The 24408-nt window shown below is 38.4% G+C and overlaps 1 pseudogene; it reads left to right on the top strand.

The window, feature by feature from the left end:
* The window catches only part of LOC118812750, a 29592-nt pseudogene extending 7381 nt beyond the window's left edge, over positions 1-22211 (top strand).
* Positions 22212-24408: the final 2197 nt, after the last annotated feature.

Here is a 24408-nt window from a genome sequence, read left to right as displayed (position 1 = left end):
GCAATATAATCAACACTCCATGTGCAGTACTTGTAAAATATGCCTATAGTGTAAAGATTTTTTGCTTTTCTATTTATGTTTATATTGTTAACTCCTCACCATCACACGCATAATATAAATCAGTACCTCATACAATACTCTGTGCAATTCGGGTAAAAGTATACTCACAGTGTAAATATTTTTGCTTTTATTTATTTATAATTCTCCATATTGGGAAGAATAGAGTGCATCTTATGATATACTTTTAGTATTATATATTGTCTATATAGTAACAAGTAACTAACAAGGTTAATTACTTGCTTGTTAATTCTCTTCTTGTTACTTTTTTTCTTGAGTGCTTTGCTATCCCTTTGCTGCTGTAGCACTGGGACTAGTCAATGATTATCTTATCTTATCCTATTTTATCTTATCCTATCTTATCTTATCTTATCTTTTATCATTTTAGGCAGAACTCCACAGCAACAGCACTGCAGGTGAACACTCTGATGGTGAGCAGTGGACAACAGCAGCAGGATTCTCACCTAGGAGTCTTAGAGAGACACAAAACCAACATGAAAAATAAGTATGAGAGCTTATTTGAAGGAATCAAAAAAGAAAAAAATAAAAGCCTCCTAAACAGGATCTACACACAGCTCTACATCATAGAGGGAGAGAGTGAAGGAGTTAATGAAGAACATGAGATTCTACAGATGGAGAAAACATCCTGGACACAATTACAAGACACTCCAATTAACTGCTTAGATATTTTTAAGCCTCTAAAAACTCCTAAAGAAGAAACAGAAAAAGAGAACATCACAGCTGGCGTGACAAAAGGCCTCAGACTCAAAGAAATAAACAAAGAAAGAAAAGAAGAAAAAGAACCAAAAGTCCTGGAGTTCAGAAGTGTGCTGACTAAAGGCATCGCTGGCATTGGAAAAACTGTCTCTGTGCAGAAGTTCATTCTGGACTGGGCTGAAGGAAAAGCCAATCAGGATGTAGAGCTCATGTTTGTGCTTCCGTTCCGGGACCTGAACTTGATTAAAGATGATCAATACAGTCTTCATGGACTTCTGTGTGACTTCCATCCTGAGCTCAAAGATCTGGACCCAGAGATTTATGATCAGATCAAAGCTGTGTTTATATTTGATGGTCTGGATGAAAGCAGAATTCCACTGGACTTTGAACAGTGCGAGAAAGTATCTGACATCACCATGACATCATCAGTGGGTGTGTTGATGACAAACCTCATCAAAGGAGAGCTGCTTCCCTCTGCTCTGATCTGGATAACCTCCCGACCAGCAGCAGCCAATCAGATCCCTCCTAAATACATCGACCGTGTGACAGAAATTCAGGGGTTCAGTGACCCACAGAAGGAGGAGTACTTCAGGAAGAGGATCAGTGATGAAGACCAAGCCCAGAGAATCATCTCCCACATTAAGACAGTGAGGAGCCTCCACATCATGTGCCACATTCCAGTCTTCTGCTGGATCTCAGCCACTGTTCTTCAGCAAATCATGAAACAGCGTCATACAGAAATCCCTAAAACTCTGACTGAAATGTACTCACACTTCTTGATCACTCAGACCAACATGAAGAATGAGAAGTATGAGGAGAAAGATCAGAGAGACCCAAAGAACCTGCTGGAGTCCAACAGAACCATGATACTGAAACTGGCTGAACTGGCTTTCAAACAGCTGATGAAGGGCAATGTGATGTTCTATGAAGAGGACCTGAGAGAGAGCAGCATTGATGTCACTGAGGCCTCAGTGTATTCTGGGATTTTCACTGAGATCTTTAGGGAGGAATGTGTGCTTTACCAGAGGAAGGTCTACTGCTTTGTTCATCTGAGCTTTCAGGAGTTCCTGGCTGCTGTTTATGTGCTTCACTGCTATGAGATCAAGAACATGAAGGCACTACAGGTCATTACTCCACTAAACAGAGAGTGGTGTGAGAATGTCCCACTGGATGAGCTGCTAAAGGGAGCTGTAGGTAGAGCTGTAGAGAGTCAGAATGGACACCTGAATCTATTCCTTCGTTTTCTGCTGGGCATCTCACTGGAGTCCAATCAGAAACTCCTTCAGGGTCTACTGACATCAACACAGAACAGCTCAGAGAAAACCACAGAGTACATCAAGAAATTAATCAAAGGAGAGCACAAACAATATCACATCTCAACTGATAGATCTATCAATCTTTTCCTTTGTCTGTCTGAAATAAATGACTCGTCTCTCTCCAGAGAGCTTTAGGAGTATCTAAAATCACAGAAACACTCAGGAAAGAAGCTTTCTCCTGGACAGTGTTCAGCACTAGCCTGCATGCTTCTGATTTCAGAGGAGATGCTGGATGAGCTTGACCTGAGGAAATACAACACATCTGAGGAAGGTTACAGGAGACTGATCCCAGTGGTGATGGTCTCCAGAAAAGCTCTGTGAGTATAACACCTAAATTAATACAAAAATATATATTTAAATATTGATGATAGAATATGACTATTGACAGCATATCAGTCAGGAGAAAAAAGCAGTATGTAATGTCCAGGCCTTCTGCTAGTTAGGAGCTGCACCTGGCTGATTAGGGCTGACTGTTTTCAGCTGTGAAGCACCTTACTTAAGGAGAGCTCACCCACAGCTCTCTGTTCAGTTTTGAGTTCATGCTGTCACAAGCAAGTACTTCTCATACAAGCCGGCAACTCTTGGTATTGTTCCCCCTCAAACTCTGCACCTTCCAAGCTTAAGCTCAGAGTATAAGTGTAAAAAAAAAAAGTTTAAAATTCTTGTGTCTGTATTCTCTCCCAGCGATCTGACAGGGAAATTTAAAAAACAAAACAAATGAAAGAAAGTAGTGAATAAATGTTCCCCCCAATGTTCCCTCGGTCTGCCCTGACCTCTCACATGTTCTGGCAAACTACCATGATCTAGTGGAGGTTTTTAGCAATTACAAGGGAAGCTGTTCTCTCTTTTCTCGAGTGAACAGCCATGGATGAACACATCTGGGAGGCACTGACACTAGGCTTTATCTGGCCTTCCACTTCAACAACTGGAGCTGGGTTTTGTTTGTGGGGAAGAAGGATAGAGGCATTCATCTCTGCGTTGATTACTGGTGTCTCAACAAAATAACCATCAGGACCGTTATCCCTTGCTGCTTACCACATTGGCCTTGGCACTGTAGCAAGCCTCAGTTTTCACTAAGCTAGACTTGTGCAGTGCCTATAACCTCGTTAGGGTGCGACAAATGGAAGATTGCATTCATTACTTCCTCAGGCCACTACAAGTACTACGTGATGCCACACCAGCTGTCTTCTGGTGCTTCATTAATGAAGTCCTGGAGAAAGCCCTGAAACACTATGTGTTCAACTACCTTGACGACATTCTCATTTACACCTGGTCAGTAGATGAACACAGCCCATGTCTGACAGGTTCTCCAGCTTCTGCTTAAGAAACATCTATAAGCTTATAATTCTTGCTGTTGTTCTCCCTTGAGCTCTGTGTCTTTAATTCTTGGTCCTTCTGAGGTCAAGATCACAGAGAAAGTATAAAAAATCCAAATGGCATACTGTTCGCTAAACTGAGAGATTAACAGTTTGATCCCTCATGGCTTAGATTTATCACAAGCTTTCTGTTTCTCTCCCCCTTGAGTTAGTGATTCTAAACAATCATCTGCTCACGCCAAGAACTACACTTGTTCATTTTCTTGGGTCAATTACTACCATGTATTGAGCCTCTACTCCTCTGCAGTTGAATCCACCTCTGTGCTAGGCAGGTGGATTACCTTATAGCGTTTTGCTCTCTCAAAAAGAAGAGCACCCATTTGATTCCTATGCAGGATAAACCAGCCACCACATTAAGCAGTATGTTTACTCCCCATCCATTTCATAATAAACCCATCTCTTGTAGTTCCACCTTACTTTTGTTGAAGTTTCTGACCACAGAGCCACTCTTGTAGTAACCTAGCAGTGACACAGACATGTGTAAAATACCCAGCAACACTGCTGTGTCTGATACACTCATACTAGCATCACACTCACTACCATGTTACTGCTGTGCTGAAAATGTACTACCACCTACATAATGCCTGGACAGCTTCAACCCTGTGGTCAGAAACTGACCAATGACGAATGAGGTAGAAGGGTAAACTGATAAACTGTGTGGCAACATATGGACTACAGTATGTAACTGTACCAATGCAAAGAGATGGCAATAGGGCTTTCAAATAAAATGGTAATGATAAAAAACACTGCATTGCATAAATTTGGAATTCCATCACCAGCAGACCTGATTTAAAACAACCATGGAAAGAAGGAACTCTTGGCTGCTATCTCTGAAATAGACCTATAGAGATATTCAAATATAGCTGAAAAAGAGGCAAGCACTTTGCTCAGGTTTTAACCATCACCAGATAAATGCAGCATTAGCAAGGCAGACTTCTATCAAAACATCAAAATACAATACTTAAGCTGCTATACATAAACCCCTTGTTACAAAGTAAATTACTATTTGAAAATTCAATGCTGTAAAACCCCTCAGCATTGGCCTGTGACTGAAGTGCCCTTGAACTGCTCCATGGGTGCCATGGTTAGGGCTGGCCACCGCTCCGGGCAGGTGTGCTCACTGCCCCCTAATGTGTGTGTATGTGTTCACTAGTGTGTATGTGGTGTTTCACTGTATAGATGGGTTAGAATGCAGAGGTGAAATTTCTAATAAGGGCCACTTAAATATCTACTACAACACAACACTAATGTAAAGCAGGTTCAATACTTAACAACATGCTTAAGGAAGTTATACATTGGAGGATGGTTGGTCCAATCAGCATGTTGGAAGTAGAAGGGAAGACCCTCTATTTTTAGCTGCCATGTCCACAAATCAACATGAATGTCATCAGTTAATTAGGCGGATCCATGCACTGACCATCAGCAACCTGCAGTAAAAGTTAATGAGCAAGAAAGAAAAAAATAATAAAGAAAAAATAGGAAAGAGAAACAGAAAAAAAAATGTTATTATACCCCATCCTTTACATCAAATACCACTCTGGGACACACCTAATAATCTGCCATACATGGTGCATGAGACAGTGTCAGCAACCACATTTTCAAAGCTCTTTTGATAATGGATTTTCAAGTTAAAACACTGAATCAGAAGAGACCAACACATTGACCTATGGCTTAAATTCACTTGAATTCACCTGTTAAAAATATAATCACCCAATAATGATATAATCACCCAATATGATAACCATGGTGTCACTGCCTCCATTGCGGCCAAACACCCCTAGTGCAGATCATCCAATGGCTGTGGTGAGCTTGAGTTCCATCGGAAACTCTATCAAAGAGGACACAACCCCAAACTAAAACACAGGATACCATACTCAAGACAAACTGTCAGTAATCATTTTGTCTCTACCTCACACTTGGTTAATTTCAAAGGATAAGTCTCCAAAATCAGACTCTGGAGTCCCCTTGTTCAGATTTTGTATCCAGTCAATGAACACCAATGGATTATGATATCTGTACAAAGAATTGGGGCTAATCATTGAGCCCAAATGCATCCCAAAAAGTTGAACAGCCAGGATTAGGGAAAGTGCCACAATACACAGTACAATTAGCTTACTTATGGGTGTTGAACTTAGAAACAGAATAACTCAGATGTTCCATCACATGCAATGAATTCAAAATAATGAAAAGTTTCTTTAGAAAACATCCACTCACATCAGTAGTATGTATCATACACTGTCTTTCAAATGTATGATTTATGACCCTGATTTATGACCTGATTTATGACCCTTCTGATTTATGACCCATCTGATTTATGGTTCTGTGATGGACAGATTGGTAGGATTAACAAGGGGGCCCTCTCTCCACTTTAACCCACCCACACCTCCCCTCACCTCCCTCATCACCCGCACCCCACCCCTCACTCCAAAGATTTATGACCCCCCCCTCTCTGTGACAGGCCAGTTTATGACCCCTCTCTGTGACAGGCCAGTTTGAGGGACAGGCAGCCTGGGGTGTGTGTTTTACGACACCCCCCTCACCCCAACCCCACTGCTGGGTTGGGTGAATGAAAGGTGTGAGTTTTGTGAATCAACATGTCTGAAGGTATTTTCCTAAACTCGTTAATGTAAAAATATATCCAGAACCAGCCCACAGTGTGTCTTCAAAGAAACACAGAAGGTATGCCCCCCAAAGGACCACCAGACGGTGTGTCTCCAAAGATTTTACTGCTTTGTGAGTTTTAAAGTGTTTAATACACTTTTAGGTCTAATTTCAACTTTAAACTTTAGACCATATAGATGTTTTTTAAAAAAGTGTTTAATACACTTTTAGGCCTAATTTCAACTTTAAAACTGGTAAGACGGTGTTGTGTGTGTGTGTGTCGGGTGGGCGGATCGGCTTGGGAGGGTGTGTCTCATATGACACCATCATTACAGCTACCCAACCAAACCAATCAAACACAAAGGTATTCAACAGGTCATAGTAAGGGGAGTGCCTTGAGTAAATGATGTATAAAAACGGATCACAAAGACCCAGCATTCACCCCGTTTACTGTTGACGGCTTTGCTGTGTACGTGTTGTATTTCGGGAACGAGAAATGGACGCCAGCTTTCTCTGTAAGTATGTACCATGCTACAGACCTTTTGCCTAATTTTCCGTTTATAGTAATAACTAAAAGACTGCTACAATTTGTATTTAACAGGAATGTTCTTGGTCTAGGTAACTCTGAGCTTGAAACAATCGAAGCCATCAGAAGCATTGAAGGTTTATCGCAACTGTTTGATGGTATGTCACTGTTTGTTTATAGCATTATTTACTTATTTATTTATTTGCAACTCTTGATGTTCATTAAAAAATATTTCTTACATTTCTACAGGACCTGGTAGCGCATCAGTTTGTGAAAACCCTCTTGGTAAGACAAAGTTTATGTTTTGATTTTTGATTTTGTAGCAAAATGATACGTTATACTGATACAGACTATTTGTTTTCTGTAGCAGGTTTGAAGCGTTTGGCTGAGTTGGCTGGTCTCCTAACACCACCTGGATTTGACGCTGCCCCAAGTACGTCTAAAGCAATTGAACACCGTGTTGCAGTACATAACGATTTCGAATTGGTTGGATTTAACCCAGCGCTACAAGCAGCCCCGGTGAATCATCGCGGGGGCAAAAGAACAAGGCTCTTCTGTGTGTAGACGAGCCAAATACAAAACAACGCAGACTTGTGGAAATCCAGAAATCAACAGGTAAGAAAATACAAATTAAACACTATTTACAATATTTTAACATTAGTGACTATATGTAAATGTATTTTTACTTGATCTGTCTACAGATTTGGTGTGTGCGAATACGGTTTTACCCAGAGTTGATCCTCTAAAGTTGGAACTCTAAATAAACCAAGAGACACTGATTTGCGGTCAAATCAAGAACATGAAGCCCAAGACCAGGTAGGCCGCTGTACCATATGTAATAATTCTGGGGATAATATAACATTGGGGCAGCTTAATCAAGAGATAAAAAGATTGTCAATTGAACAACATAGACAAGCCGCTCTTCTTCGTCGCTGTGATAAAGACAAGGTGAACCTAAATGAAGAAGTTTCTGAATTAGAAAAGGCGGTTCAGGAGCGTGACATAATAAGCGTGTCACCCATTAAACAATTGCAGTGTCTAAATGATGAGTATGTGACTGGTATTGATAAGCTCATTAATGAACAGCAAGACACGGACACCTTACATAACATACTTAGTAGTTTACAAATTACACTTGACAATTGGTTGCCAAATACAAGTCATACAGCACAATCCCCACCAACAAAACGTTGTAGATTTGATGATAGTTGCTGCAATTTTGTGTATAACAACCCTGTATATGAAACTTGGGACATGTTCACCATCGAGCAAATACATAGTCTAAACGATGAAATTGTGACGGCTATAGCATCCCTAGAAAGCAACACACAAAATAATACACAACACATAAACACAGAACAGACATGCAAACACACAGTTCCCTGTCACTTGATCTAACGGCTCCTAACTTTGGTTTATCAGATGATGATATTGCACAGTTAGTAAGAAATGGGGGAGTTGTTGATGATTATACTGTAGTGCCTGGAAGTAGATTTAACAGCGTTGTGCTACACAGGACTTTGAACTTTCTTAATGCTCCATCTACAGATATGGCTTCATATGCAACTTATATGCACAATATGTTGTCAGACATTGTATCTTTCTCCAGAGTGTTGGGTGGTGATGTTAGTATTATTGATATAACACTAAGAAGTAGTAGTTTAACATCTGATGTAAATGCTTTGTTATCTTCAAGAGATGGTTACAGTGTTGACAGATTTTCAGACGCTATTGAAAGGGTTATACAGAGTAACAGTAGCACTAAAACAGATGATAGTTTGATTTTGACTGTTTCTATTGTAATGAGTAAAAGCGGTGGTGTTCATCGTAAGGTGCGTGACCTTGCACACGATTAGGTAATTGATAGGAATAGACTGAATCTTTTCTGCCCAACAAACATCTCAAATAACCTGCGTTTTGCAATCTGTCTCGCTCATTTTCTAAATCCACAAGGACCCCACATTAGAACCTATAGCCGAATAAATACAGACAAATGCTGGCTACACATGTGACCACCAGGTTTGGTTTAATGATATTGGCTGTTTCAAATACAAGTATGATGTTAAAATAGTTGTTTTCCACAAAGGTAGTTCAGGTCAAAAATTTGAAAGCATTCATGGGTGTCCCATATGTTGGTGAGTTTTGTTTTGTTATAAGGGTTACACCAGTGCCAGAGATCAAAGTTGTAAATACAGTTGCGATGTGTGTCAGGATGTGTTGTGTTACAAGAACCCCAGGCGTTTCAAATATTGCGACGACTGTTCACGCTACTGCAAGTCCGAATATTGTTATATTCAACATAAGAAACAGAAACAACAACAGGAGTAATGAGATGTGATTTGACCAAGTATTGTAAAAAATGCGGCCGCCGTTATCATGTTAGTTTAACAAAGCCAAAACCCCACAGATGTGTGTCAGGACGTTGTGTTCATTGTGGAGAAGAGTTCAAATCGGGCACCACACATGAATGTTACATACAACCAATCAAATTAAAAAAACCCTGCAATTCATAATCTTTTTTGACTTTGAGACACTATTTGAAAATGGTAAACATGAGGCTAATTTTGTCTGTGCTATTACATTTGACGGTAGAGAGTTCACAGCTGAAGGGTCTGACTGTATAGAGCGACTTGTTAAGGAGTTTAGAAGACCTAAATACCAGGGGATACACATGGTGGCGCATAATCCTGCTGGATTTGACAATTTCCTGTTACTGGAATATTTTTCTAAAGTGGGGATAGCTGTCAAAATTACCATGATGGGGTGCAGGCTGATCTCCATGTATGACGAAGCATTCAAACAATACTACATAGACTCATACTCGTTTATTCCAATGCAATTGGCTAAAACAGCATCAGCGTTAAATCTAACATGTTCGGAGAAAGGTTACTTTCCACACAAATCTGAAGAAAATTAAAGCTATGTGGGCGAGTATCCTGACAAAAACAGAAAACAGTTTGGCTGGAATGATGTCGTTTTACTACGCGAAGCGTGTATTAAGTATCGTGACGAGTTCATTCAATGTACAAAGTTGGATCCGTTTAACTATACAACACTAGCATCGTGTTTCATGGCTGTGTACAAAACACATTTTCTACCCAAAGACGTGTGACGCTGACACATAACAACACATACGTTAACCAACACAAGACATTCTCAAATGTTTCTATTGAATGGCTTGAGTATGTTAAAAGTACAAGAGATGTCGATGTACACCACGCACTTTCTCATGGAGAAATGAAGTTTGGTGCATTTTATGTTGATGGGTATTATGAAAAAGATGGTGTACGTAAAGCTTTAGAATTTAATGGTGGCATGCATCATGGTCATGAATGTCGCCACAGTCCGAACCAGGCCCATCCGATGTCAAAGGTGTTGTATGGTGAACTGAGGAAACACCAAGGTAGAGATACTTTGACAGCAAGGTAGGGATACTTGTTCGTGCATACAATCTAGAAAGTGGAAGTAATGTGGGAATGTCTGTGGGCGCATGCTAACGATGCTAAATGATGATGCCCTACTACCGCCTGACAGAAATAATTTGTTAATTATTGACAATGTTGTGAAAGATGCCAGGAATAATTCTGAGGTGGAAAAGGTATTTACACAATATGTACATCGCCAAAATTTAAGTGCCATTTACCTAACACAGAATTTGTTTTTTTCAAGGAAAATCTAGTAGGACTATTAGTTTAAACACAAATGACCTCATATTATTTAAGAACCTTAGAGATACCAATCAGGTTGGTGTATTAGGTAGACAAATGTACCCTGGTAATAAAAAGTTTTTTATGGAGTGTTTTCAAAATGCTGTAAGCAGACCATTCCTGCACCTAATGATTGATTATAAAGCAAAGACTCCTGAAGACTTTCGTCTCAGAATGGATCTGCTTTCAAACGGTCCTGTTGTATATGTTCAGAAAAAACGCAGCTAGATCAATATGTCTGACCGGCTATATAGAAACCTACCACTTCTTAAACTTTTATTTAATGCTAAACCATCACAGGGACGTGTTATTTTGCAGGCTGCATCTGATGAACTCATCTTAACCCTGTGTGAAATAGCTCTTAATGTGCTTACTGGTGAAATACCTCTTACACCAATGCAACATTGTAGGTTAAAGAAGAAGATGACCATAAAAATATTTGCTGATAAAAAGAGCAGAGTTTCACAAAAGAGGAAAGTACTTAATCAGACCATCTACCATTGCTAAGCAGAAGTAAATGGCTAAATTTCTAAGTCTTTTTTTTGTGTGTGTGTCTATGTGTATCTTGATTGTTCACAATGTTGTGTACATATTTGTTGACATGTTTTAGAATTGTATTATTTTGTTAACAACGTGCTGAATACTGATGTTGAATACTGTGTTGTATTTTGTAAATAAATGACACAATGCTGAAATACATTTTTGTCTGTTTTTATTTTAACCACAACAACAACAACAAAGTGGGGTGGGTTCACAAACTACACATTAAACATTTGTCCTGATTGAACATGCTGGACACATTTAAACAACTTGTTCTTATAAATACATGGATAAAATTTCTTTACAAATGTCAAAACCATAATGTCATTTTTTTATCAAATCTAAACAGTATTTAGGCATTGCAGCTTCATAACTTAACCCTTTGGTGATGTCGTTTAAAAAAAACACAGTGTTGCCTGCAAGTATTTGAAGCAAAGTCTTGTACTTGTCTAGTTGAGTACTGCTGTGTTATGCATGATGTTTTAAGAAAGTCACTAATCATTTCAGGGAACCTCTCTGGTGGGTTTCCAAAACTGTTAAAAAAGCATCCAACACGATCTTCAGTTATGTAGACAGCAAGCCAGTGTTCATCCGGAAGGTCTGATGTATGCGTATTTATAATAGCCATTGTTGGTAATTTCCTGATGACGTTTGTTGGCAAATGGTCACATGCTCACACCCCGAGAAAATGTGTGCTGACAGCTACTTTGTCGATGACAGCATTTAACTCTGAAGTATTCATTAGTAAAAATCCACCAAAACTTGTCTTCGATTAGACACTTCAATGATACTGTCAAAAACAGCATATACAATCAAATTTATGGTGTGTGGAAGGGGTTGCCTGAAACGAGCCTCCAGTCTTATATTCCCAGATTTGACCAAAGACACATGTTGACTACATTCTTCATCAGGTGTAAGATGAAATGCATACAGAGTGTAGCCCTGTAGGAAATCCATTCTATCAAACGGCATTGCCTGGTTTTTCAGATGTCTACCAGATGCTAAAGCCAACTGATAAAATTCACGCACAGCAGAACCAGACTGGAAATCGGGTTGATGTGGTTTAGCTGGATACTGTTGCCCATCTTCATAGACAGCGAGAAACTCTAAATCATAATGTTTGATTGCATATGGGTTTTTATTGTATGCACCTGTGAAAGCATCATTGTCAACCATTGCTATTATCATAGACTTTGGTAGTGTTCCCAAGAACAAATTCTCTTGATTAGAAACTCTCATCCCTGCTGGTATAGAGAAATTTTTTAGACACACTCTGTCAATCGGGTATTTAGCAGTTGTTGACAGCAACGCCTGTGCATGACCCAGCCTTACAGCTGGTGATACAGGCACTTTGTTGACAAATAAAGATGCCGAGAGAATATTTACTTTGTAAGCTAACACATCATGTCGCATTAGACAGAATTCATCCTTACTACGGGTCATGCAGATTTTTATGTCAACGCCGTTAAGCATCAATTTCTCCTGAAATAATATGTCACTATGAATCGGTGCCAGCAGTTCCACCACATTACTAGCATTTGTAAATGCAGCCCTCTTTGTCAAGCCTAGATTGTTTCTAATGGGGTTTGTCTCATCCATATGTCCAGCAGTGTCCAGATAAAAGAGTCCAGCAGAAAAAGCTGTTTCCAAGGTATCCCGACCATAATTGGCAAGACATTCTATGATAACTCTGTGATATTAGTTGATCACCTAGGGACACATCGACCTGTGAAAATATTGTGGCTCCTGGATAGTTTATCAACCCACAGCAGCACCGTCATCGATGTCACTTCCGTCAGGTTTTGTGATTTTAACACGAAGGTACAAGAGGATGTTATTCAGATCCGTGTAATCTTCACCATGGCCGGCTATAAAAAATTCCAAAGGGGCTGTGTCCGATATTGCTGAAAGCGGTGGAATTTCTACATAAGTGTTTTTCTCAGTACATGTTTGTGTTAAAGACACTGTGACCAAATCTAGTTCTGACTTGATACATTCTTCAGACATGCGATGAAGTAGAGCCATGTTCAGAAAATAGTACTGATAGCCTTTCTTCAGGGTGGTCGTTTGGTCTGTTTCCCTTTTCTCTTCCTTTTTGAATCTATGCATTTTTTCAACTCATGCTCGGTTTTCTTAGCAGGTTGACCACGCCTCTTTCCAGGGGGTCATTTCACAGATTTTTGTGCCATTACTAGCATGCATGATCCATCCTGGTTGTTTCGCATTACTTGTGTAAGACCACTGCTGACAATATCGCTTACAATGTTTTAGCAGCTGTTTTTAGATGTGGTTTAGCTATATTAAACCCTGTTTTAAACAATGGTATTGCCATGCGAAACAAATTTTTAAAAATTCCGCCAAATCCGGCTCTGTACATAGCTGGACTACCTGCATAACCAGGCATGATACCGCCCGCTTGATTTTGTTAGTAAGAAACATAGCGTTCAGGGTCCATAGCGTGTGCATTGCATGCATCCATTTTAAAACCTGATTGGTTGTTTTACAGGTCTAAAATGTAGTTTGCAACCCCTTTCCCATATGAAAAATTGACGTGTTTGTTTTGATCAGTTTTCACCTCTATTGTAATGTCGCTAATGTGGGTCTTAGTTGCCGACACGTAGTGCGGCTTGTTGTATCGAACAGTGACAACATCATGGATGTCCCCTGATATATGTACACATCTTAACAGAGGCACAAAGGAGTCTCCAACTGTTTGGTATTCGATGATGTCTGTGTAAACATACAGTGTGTAGAAACCCCCATAGATGTCGAGTGGGTGCTGTGCGTATGAATGTGATGATGGTGTAAAATTGATCTCATCAATCAACATGGGTATGTCTTTATAATATCTGACAGGTAATTTTATTTTTGTTATTTTTGAAGCGTTTTTATCGATCACCATAATTGTTGCGTCATCTTCATCAAATGTTTTCCACGTCTGCGGGTACTGAAACTCTAAAACACCCACTTCCCAGTCACCTTTTAAATCAATTGGTTTTGGCAGTTTTGTTCTGTAATTAGAAATTTGATTGTCGGGGTATACCGACATTGATGAATTGCATGGCAAGTAATGCAAAAACCATTGTCACCCAAGTTTGTCATTTGTTCTAATGAATGCATTCATAAAAGCGACACATCTTTTCAGGAATCCAGCTGTTGAATTCGGGAGGCCATCCCAGCCATTTCCACCAAAATCATATTTCCAGGCACATTTATTTTGTGCAACTCTTCTTCATAGAAGCTACCTTGTATAACATCACCATCATAATCTTTCAATCTATAAACAGGTGGTTGACGAGGGATACACTCTGAAATAGTGAAAAATTCATGTGTGTAGTTCTGCTCGTAACCCTTTGCAAATGGACCCCTGACTTTAGAAATTCTCACAACATTGCCCACCTTGTACACAGTCTTCTTGCTTAGCCCGTCTCTCACGCCATACAACGTTTTAAACACAATAGTTTCATTGTCTTTGGACACATCAGCTGGTTTAATTTTTATACTTCTGTGGTGATTGTTGTTGTAACCGCACACTATGTCTTGTAAAACATTATTGTGCCCTTTGGAATTTATAGCCGTTAGATATCACCACATACGACTTTTTAGAGTTCTATTAAAACGCTCTACAACACTAGCCTTTAGTTCACTACCTGTAGCAAAATGCACAATTTTGTTTTTTGGCATCAGGTTTTGAAAGTGTTTGTTAAAAAGCTCTTTTCCCCTGTCAGACTGTAATTTTTGAGGCACTCTACCCTCGGCTAGTATGGACACAAATGCGTTAGTGACTTCCAAACCTGACTTATTGTTTAACAGCTGGACCCAGGCATATTTGCTAAATACGTCAATACATGTCAACATATATTTATAACCATTGTTTTCCTTAGAATATGCATTCATATCAACAAGATCGGGTGAGTCAATACTGTATACAATAACCCTGTTTCTTTTGTAATTATGCCGTATGGGTTTGTGAAGCGTGTATGCATCCTCACCAGCTAACCAATCTGAAACCTGTTGATCAGACAGATGCACACCTTTTTCCTCTAAAACAGCCTGTTTCAAATGATTTTTACCACCTAATGAACCAGAATTTGAAGGTGTGTAATAAGCTGCTCTCATAAGATCTGACATGTTCACAGATGCCATCACTAAAAAAAATTACCAAAAATTTTGTTTGATTTACTGTTTTATTCACAACTCACAATGCATCAATGTAATCTAATAATTTCACACACATGTCCACATTTCTCTCAACCAAATATTCGACAATTGTTTCAACCACTTAACAAACATTAATCGGTTTCTTTGTTCAAAGTTTTGTCACACATGTATGTACAAAGGCAAAGCACATGGCTGATTTTCACTGTATTGTTACTCTTAGGCATAAAAGACAGAATCCTACTGATTGTCTCATAGTTTGATTCATTAGAATCTATACATATCCGCATCAAGTGCCCCCATTCACCTGACACTGATTTGACAACATCCATTTGATCCTTGAAATATTGTAAATGTTTAGCATCAACATCATGCATGCTATTAAAGAGTCTAAAATCAACCACACAATCCTCAATGCATTTATACAACAAATTTGTCAATTCATAGTTCACACGGTGTTTCAACACATGGTCTGACAGACCCTGGAATCCACAAACATTCCCCATTGGTCTTAAACAGTACTGCTAGTCTTTGAACTCGTTTGCCAACAATCAACAGCGTCAGCGACAAATTGTCCAGATATGTGATCAACCAGGTTTTCTCTTATTTCCTGCAACTTTTCCACAATCTATGGCTTGTTCTGTAATTCAGACAACTGTTTCAGCACACCCTTGAATTTTCAGAAGAGGTAGCTCTATTCCAAAACACTTCAGAAGACCAGCTATGGCTTGTTTCAACCCAGGCGTAAACTATGCCCATGTTATATCGTCATAGTATTTTTCAAAGAAGAAGATATCTGGCTCACACAGACATGAATGTCGAAGTTGACTGGGGTGGTCCACTTCACAATCAAGTTTTTTATTCATTCTTTGCAGACTAGCTGGTTGTAATCTCACCAAGGACTCATGTGAAGCCCTCAGCTCTGCTCTACAGTCAGCAAACTCTTCTCTGAAAGAACTGGACCTCAGTAACAATAATCTGCAGGATTCAGGAGTGGAGCTGCTCTCTGTCGGAATGAAGAGTCCACACTGCAAATTGGAGATACTTAGGTAAACTTTTAGTTAATCCATTCCTGATTAGGAAAAAATTAAGAAGGCTCAATCACATATAAACCAATATTTTAACAGCCACCTTTATGATTTCATTGTTTTTAGAATTATATTGAGAATATCTCACTCTAAGCATCACAGTGATATAAAAATCACAAATGAATGTGTAGTTTATTATCTAAGTAAAATGATACAATTTTTCCATTCAGAAATCCTACTTTGAATATACTGCAAGATATGTAATGTTTTTCCCTTTGCAGACTAGCTCGCTCTAAACTTGGGGGGAAAGCTTGTGTAAATCTGAGATCAACTCTACAGTCAGTAAACTCTCTGAAAGAGCTAGACCTCAGTAAAAATGACCTGAAGTATTCAGGAGTGGAGCTGCTGTCTGCTGGACTGAAAAGTTCATGCTGTAAACTGGAGACACTCAAGTGAGCTTTCAGTGATTTTATATCTGACTGGAAAAATAATGCTGAGACACCATCATGAGCTGTAAAATCAACATAAATGTATTATTTTTTCAGTTCCGTTCTATTTATTAGACACTATAACCAAACATAAATGAATTGTCAATGTGTAGTCTAAACAAGATGATGCATTCTTTCTTATTCTATTCAAAAATACTTTCCTGAAAATGTTGTAATATATATGTTATAATGTTTCTCTTTAAAGACTAGCTCTCTGTAAACTTGGGGGAGAAGCTTGTGAAAGTCTGAGATCATGTCTACAATCAGTAAACTCCTCCTTGAAAGATCTGGACCTTAGTGACAATGACCTGCAGGATTCAGGAGTGAAGTTTCTCTCTGCTGGACTAAAGAATTTACACTGTAAACTGGAGATACTCAGGTGAACTTTCTATGAATTAGATCTGAAAGAGCACATGTTAAACCTGTGATATTTAATTATATTTAGAGATGAAAACTTGTCGGAAGCTTCCTGAGCTGATAAGACAGACATATTTCAGACTCTTCAGGAAGTGCAGGAACTATATAGATATTTTAACATGATAGGATGCATGGTGGGATCTAACAAACTGTGAAATAGTATGAGAATACATTTGCACTACCAACTTTGCATTTTGTCCCCTGTAGGATGGTTATACCCCTCTCTTCTCACAGCTTTTTTTTATTTTGTTGTTTTAAGTTCTTCTGCTTTTGATTTTCCTTTAACAAATTCCCACACTGATGTGCATGCCTGATCCTCTGTTCCCCTCTTCCTCTTTGCAACTTTCTACTAATTAGGAACCTGTACATTATAGAATATATCATCATAACAGAATGATTTTATACATGTATCTCCAAAAATAGTGATTGGGTTTATTTTATTAGTCATTCCAAACTTTTTATGGTGATTAAAAATCTTTGAACGATAGTGTACATCTAAATCTATCTCTATTAAAATCTAAAAAATCTTAAAATTTTAGAGACCTATAATAATAACTGGATGTAATTTTATTTTAATCTCCAATATTTTCTCAATTTCTTTTTGAATTTGAGACCAATATATTGGATTGTAGGACCATAAACTAAGAGTAAAACTGCCGTTTACATTTTATATTTCAGGCTTAAAAGAGAGAGTTTTTTGCGTATCTGATATAGGATAATATGTATTCTACAAACCCAATTCCAAAAAAGTTGGTACAATTGGTAAAAGATAAATAAAAACAGAAAGCATTGATCTACTTTGACCACTACTTTGAATGAAATCAAAATTGATCAGAAACAGAATGATAATTAATCCTTTCTTTTTAACCTTTTTTTAAATGCACACTTATTCTGAGATTGATGCCTGCTTGAAAAAAAGTGGGCACAGGAAATTTTATACTAGAAACATTGTGAAATGTTCAAGAGGTGATGCAGTCATGCTAGGGTATAAAAGGATATCCAGCACAGGCCCAGTCTGTGTTCTGCATACCAAAGACGAAAAGGACCATCCAAACAGTTACCAGTGTAATGCTCAAAATGTCTGCCATGGTATGGGAATTTAGTGGGTCAATGTGAAGGCACCATTAACACAAAACATTTAGATGCTGCTTTCTGTAAGTAAGTCTTTTTCAGGGATATCCCTGCTCATTCAATATGAAAACACCAAGCCACATTTGAACTTTACAGCAGTACAGCTGCATAATATAAACTTTTATAACAGAAGAATGACAAACTGGTGTGTATTATAAGTGTAAATGATTATTCCTTAATATTCCTTAATATAACTTTCTTTGGTGTACTGAAAGTGTCTGTGGATTCTCTGTCCAGAGACTCTTGTGTGTTCAAAGCAGTTCTGAAGTGTTGAGATGGCCCTCTTAGACAAGGCTCTCACTTGTATCAGGACTGGCTATTTGTAATTTTGAGTTGCTAATAATTCTGCAATTTTTTTTCAATCTCCTGAGTGGAGGTTTTCAGAGTCTCAGCTTCTGCAGTTTGGCCACAAAGATTTTTAAATTCCTTATCCAGAACTTGGAGAGCTGAAAACACAGGCAACCACTGCTGTCAGTGACTTTAACTTTATTGTCATTTACATCTTAAAAAAACGTTTTGCCTGGCTGGGTGAAGGTTGCTAGTGGTAGCCTGCACTCAGCTAGCAAGGGTTGCTGCATGCAGAGAGAAGCAGTTAGTGTCTTCAGTTTCTTCTTTTTTCAGATTTCTGCTAGACATGCAAATATAATTATACATGCTTGTTTTACACTCTTTTAAAAGTAAAAGTAAACCTTTTACTCATTTCATGTTTTCAAACAGTGTTTAAATTAAGCGGTTAAGTAGCAAGAACATTACAATATGCATCTGTTTTCTAAACTACCATCTTTAAATCTAATTTCTTGTTTTCTTCTTTTGTTCTCTTATTATGACTAATTTTCATACAAATTTCTGTATCTGATTATTGGTATGTGATTTTGTCCATGTCTCCTTTATTTATATATTCTGCTGCAGTGTTCTAAAGCTGAAAATAGTTTCTGCTATTGAGTATGGAGTTCTCCTCTCAGATTTTTTTCCTAATCATATCTCCTCCAGCTCAGAATCAGAATGACATTTTAAATATGTATTTAGTAATATAAACATGCTGAATTAGTTTATTATATTTTTGTGATGTCGTATTTTATATCAGTATTTGGCATCCTATTTTCTATAAATTTTACAAAATTGGATGCTTGTGTTTATTCTGTACTGCAACTTTTTTTTTGCTGTATGTAAATGCCATCTGTCCCTCTTTTTCTTTTTTTTTCTGCAGATTGTCTGGTTGTATGGTTACAGATGATGGCTGTTATTCTCTGGCTTCAGCTTTGAACTCAAACCCCTCCCACCTGAGAGAACTGGATCTGACTTATAATCACCCAGGAGAGTCTGGAGTTAAGCTGCTCTCTGATCTACTGGAGGATCCACAATGCACACTAGAGAAAGTACAGTGAGTTATTGACTTACTGTCTCTGTACACCTGACTGCAGTTATAATATAAATTATAATACCTCATCCACAAACAACTTTCATCTATATTTTATTCAAACATAAGCTATTAATTAGTCACAAATATTCAGCTTAAAACAACGTTAAAACAGGTTAAAATAAGTTTAAACAAGTTCTCCTATATTAACAAGGAACTTGATTTATATGTTATTGCAGGCTATTTTTCTATCATCTAGTCATCTGTAGTAACACATTTAACAAAATCACATCAAAAGCAGTTACAGTGACTGTTGATTTATTTTAGAAAGGACAAATATCCTCACAGTTATGTTTGTTCCATCATATTATAGATTTCACCTTATTCTTCATTCGCTTATACATTGTTATTCCATGCTGGCAAACAGTTTTAAAATTCAGGTGACTGGTATTTGTGCCATTGATCAAAAAACAGATACCTTTTCTTTAAGGAATCTTTTTAATGATTGCTTATGCTTTTTGCTGTTGCACTACAGCACTCTTTCTGTGTGTTTCTGTCTGTCTCTGTGCTAGAGCTCTATGAGCTTGCTGAATTTGTAAATCAGTGTCTTTGGGTAGTAAAGGTTTGTCTCTGATTTAGCTATTTTAGTACTAAATGGCCTTCTGTATCCATGTATTCCATCTGGATCCTGATTTTGAGTCACTCAGCTTATCCACCAGGGTTTGTTGAAGCTCATTATTTACCTCAAGATTCAAGATGTGTCACTTTTGAACACCTCTTTGAACATTTTAAGGTCTTTGAGTTCTGTTTTGAGATCACTGATATGTCTGCTTATGTTTCTGAGACCCACTGAAATTGCTGCAGTTGTCTCACTCTCATTAGCGCCATCTTTTCTGGTTGCTTGCATGTTGTCCCCATACTTCTCCATGTCATTACAGTTTACATCTCTCCACTGCCTTTCTTGCAGCCTTCTACTTTTTTATTTAGCAATGCCTCCAAGTCATGCTGTAGATAGTTGCAATGCAGGTATGTTTTTTGTGTGTGTGTGTGTACACAGGCTACTGAGAGCTCAAGGCCTAACCAGCGATCTTGCTTAGTCCCTATATCATCAGATTGAGTAAAAATAGAAATAAGAGGTTTCTTGTCAACACATAATTCATGTAGTGGGTTTTGCAATTTAATGTTACTATTGCTAGAACCACAGATAAGGGTTTATATGAAGTCTACAGACCCGGGCAAGAGAGAGAAATGCTCTCACCAAGGATGCTTCAATAAAAGGGAATTTATTGGCTAAATATCAAACTACATTTGGACTACTTTCAATGACAAACGACAGAAAATTGTCTTATAGCTAAGCTCCCATCCTTGTGTTCAAACTTGATGTCCATTATAGACAATCCGTGCCTAGCACCAAGTCCAATAATAATTAGCACCAAAGCACCATACCTAGCCATAACAACTCACCATTCGAGTTTAGATTGGGCAGGCCATTCTACTGGATCACCCCTCTCCAGGTCGCCCAGTCATTGCCAACATGAGCACTGAAGCAAGACTATGGCGTCTGCAGGCGGAGGCCCTTTCCAGAACCCCACTCACTTACTCCAAGAAGGCTGAATACTCTGAACTGTTGTTTGGTGCATCACACAACAGTCAGAGTTTTCCCTTATGTGATTTTAATTCACATTGAGGCGACACCTCTCATCCACCAGGACAAACTCCAACTGCATGGCAGCCAGCCAGGGAAACAGAGCACCATTCCCCCATGCTAGACCTCGCGGGTAGTGGGCCCACATGTTCCCCGTACTTTGCCTTTTCAGGCTGAGCCTGGCTGGGTTATGTGGGCTACCTGGCCACCAGGCACTCGCTGAGGAACACTACCCCCAGGATAGATCCCAGTAACCCTTTTTTGGGCAGGGGCTTGTGTTTTTTTGGTTTCACATGGTTGCTCCCTTTATTTTGGTTTTTCTTTGGTTTTGAGTCTTGCCTGCTGTGACTGTGTCTATTATTTTTGCCCTGAATTCTCCAGGAAAGACAAACAGTTTTTTTTTTATTTGCAACCATGTTCTTTGTTTTGATTTTGTAACTAAATTGCAGCATGTTTCCCCTGTACTTTAATGTATATGTATTATAAAGGTATTCTGAATACACACTTTTTATGGAATATGTTACTGAATACATTTAGTCATTAGTCATCTCTGCTTTTTCAAAGTATTTTGCCCAGCCAGGGTTTCAGGCCATTTTGTTCATTTTTAGTAAGTACTTGGGTTAGAATCTATTAAGAACTCCGGAGAGTGATGCAACATTAAAATGTCCAGGATAAGAAGTGGTATTTTAAGAATTTCATGGGGAATGGACAGTACTAAGAAAAGAAGAACTGTGATATTGATGCAAATTTGCTTAAAAGTCTGTTGTCAGAATGTGCTGTTATTTCAGAAAATGTTGTGACAAAAAATCTGTCACTTGATATAGGTGTTATGTCAGCTAGACATCTAAGTTCACAAAAGCAGCTTTTAAGAGATCTGAGGCTTGTAATAAGTCTTAATAAATGTTTATGTAAGTTCATGTCATTGTTATGTAGATATAAGAATATTGCCCTACAGTAAAGCGTACTGTTTGTTTTTTAGGGTGGATCATGGAGGGAAGATCAGGTTGAAACCAGGACTAAAGAAATGTAAGTTAAATACACACACACACACACACACACACACACACACACACACACACACACATTGTGTCTTCCCTAATCTGTGTGTGTGTACAGATGCTGTTAATCTCACCCTGGATCCAAACACAGTGAACAGAAATCTCTCTCTGTCTGAGAAGAAGAGAAAGGTGGAGTTTGTGAGAGAGGCTCAGTCGTATCCAGATCATCCAGACAGATTTGAGTACTGTGCTCAGGTTCTGACTGTGGAGAGTCTGACTGGACGCTGTTACTGGGAGGTTCAGTGGAGCGGACATGGAGCTGATATATCAGTATCATACAGAGGAATCAGGAGAAGAGGAGGCAGTGACTGTATGTTTGGGAAAAACAGACACTCCTGGACTCTGATCTGCTTTAGTAACAGATACTCTGTCAGTCACAATAAACAGAAAACTGACCTACCTGCTCCTCCCTCCCCCTCTAACAAGGTAGGAGTGTATTTGGACTGGGGGTCTGGCACTCTGTCCTTCTACACCATCTCCCCTAATGCACACACATTGACCCACTTACACACATTCACCACCACATTCACTGAACCACTCTACGCTGGGTTTAGGATTAATTCTGGCTCAATAAGTGTGCGTGAGATACAATACGTCTACACAATTTGAAGTCTGGAGTAATGAGTGGTCTGTGTGTGTGTGTGTATGTGCCTGTGTATATGTGTGTGTGTGTTCATGTGTGTTTGTTTGTCTATGTATGTATTTATGTATGTGTGTGGGGGATGTTGGTGTGTGTGTGTTTATGTGGGTTTGTTTATGTGTGTGTGTGTCTGTGTGTGTATGTGTCTATGCATATGTCTTCCCTGTAGGAAAACTGATATACAGAAGTTCAATATGAGAAGTTAAACATTGTCAAACTTAAACACACAGTTGTTTTAAAATGTTGGTTTATTCAAATCTTTCTAAAAATTAAAGAATGGTGACATTTTATTTTGTCCATGTATTTTTTATTGTGTATTTTTTTGTATTTTCTGTTAAAATATGATTCATTGTTTGTTGAAATCTTTTAGAGTTACTTTTTAGAGGCATATGTGAGGTGCTGCACCTGTTAGCTTGTAGTGTTTTTAGCATCCACATTACTATAGCTTTTCTTTTTACACTTTTGTTTCACCAAAAAAGAAAGAAGAATAAAACCATCAGGTTGTACATGTACAGCATTGTCCCTTTTTTGTTTTGGTTTGGTTCTGTTTAGGGTGCTGTAGAGGAGAATGAGCACACTAGTATATATATATATATATATATATATATATATATATATAGTAAGACAGGAAGTGGTAGATTGAGAGTTTCAGTTTTAACTGTAAAAAGTTTGTCTTGTATGGTTTACGGGTTATATGGTTGGTGGAATAATATAACTCAAACTCTGTATGCGTTGTTAAACTACTTACAGCCCACTTAGTTGTCTCTGGGTTACCTTTTACACTACATTGGTAAGGCAGATTGTACCTACACATTTTTAAAATTTTCCTACATTTTTGACAGGCCAATCCCTCTTGGCATACCCTTTATATCAGGTTATGTGACTGGCACCAAATGTGGGAACATGCATTTTAAAAACACTTATTTCCATATTCTTCTTTATATTGTTTTCTGATTGCCTGCTACTACCTCCTGTTATCCTACTGTTGTTCCTACTGGTATCTAACATGGAGGCTTGGCTGCTTGAGGCCATGGGGGGAGGGGAGTCCTCACCTCCTCTGGACTTCATCGCCGGTCCATTTATGATACATAGCAATACCATCAATGATGCCATAGACAGCTTGAGTCGGTTTTAGGTAGAATAAGATGAATAGTCTCTGTGGGCAAACAAGGACATCTTTGAGAATGGTTTTTACAACTCTCACTACTCCTACCTCAGGAACCATTGGTGGGTACAAACAAACTTGGGCATACAGCCTTGGGCATAAGTCCCTGAACACCAGAGTCTCTAGGAAGAATCAATAAGCCATTGATGACATTGTTCAAAAAGAAATAGTTTCACCTACTACTTCCTTTTGAGCTGTGCATCTTGTACTTTAAAAGGATGGCGGAATTAGATCCTGCATGTACTATCACAGGCTCAAAGCAAAGACTAACTAAGACTAAATCGATATTAACAGTAATATCTTTGTTTCTAGAATACGTACAGGAACAGATGATCAAGCTTAGCAGTAACATAAAAAATGAGTATTCATTTTAAATCATATAAGGCAATGAGATCAAATTAAAAAGATAAATTCCAAAGAGATACAGAATTTTAATTAATTATTTAATTCAAATTTAAATCATAACATTTTAAAATATTTA

Source organism: Colossoma macropomum, unplaced genomic scaffold (assembly GCF_904425465.1).
Source record: "Colossoma macropomum unplaced genomic scaffold, Colossoma_macropomum, whole genome shotgun sequence".
Lineage (NCBI taxonomy): Eukaryota > Metazoa > Chordata > Actinopteri > Characiformes > Serrasalmidae > Colossoma > Colossoma macropomum.
The sequence above is the reverse complement of the archived record's forward strand: the minus strand, read 5'-3'. Positions and strand labels throughout refer to the sequence as shown.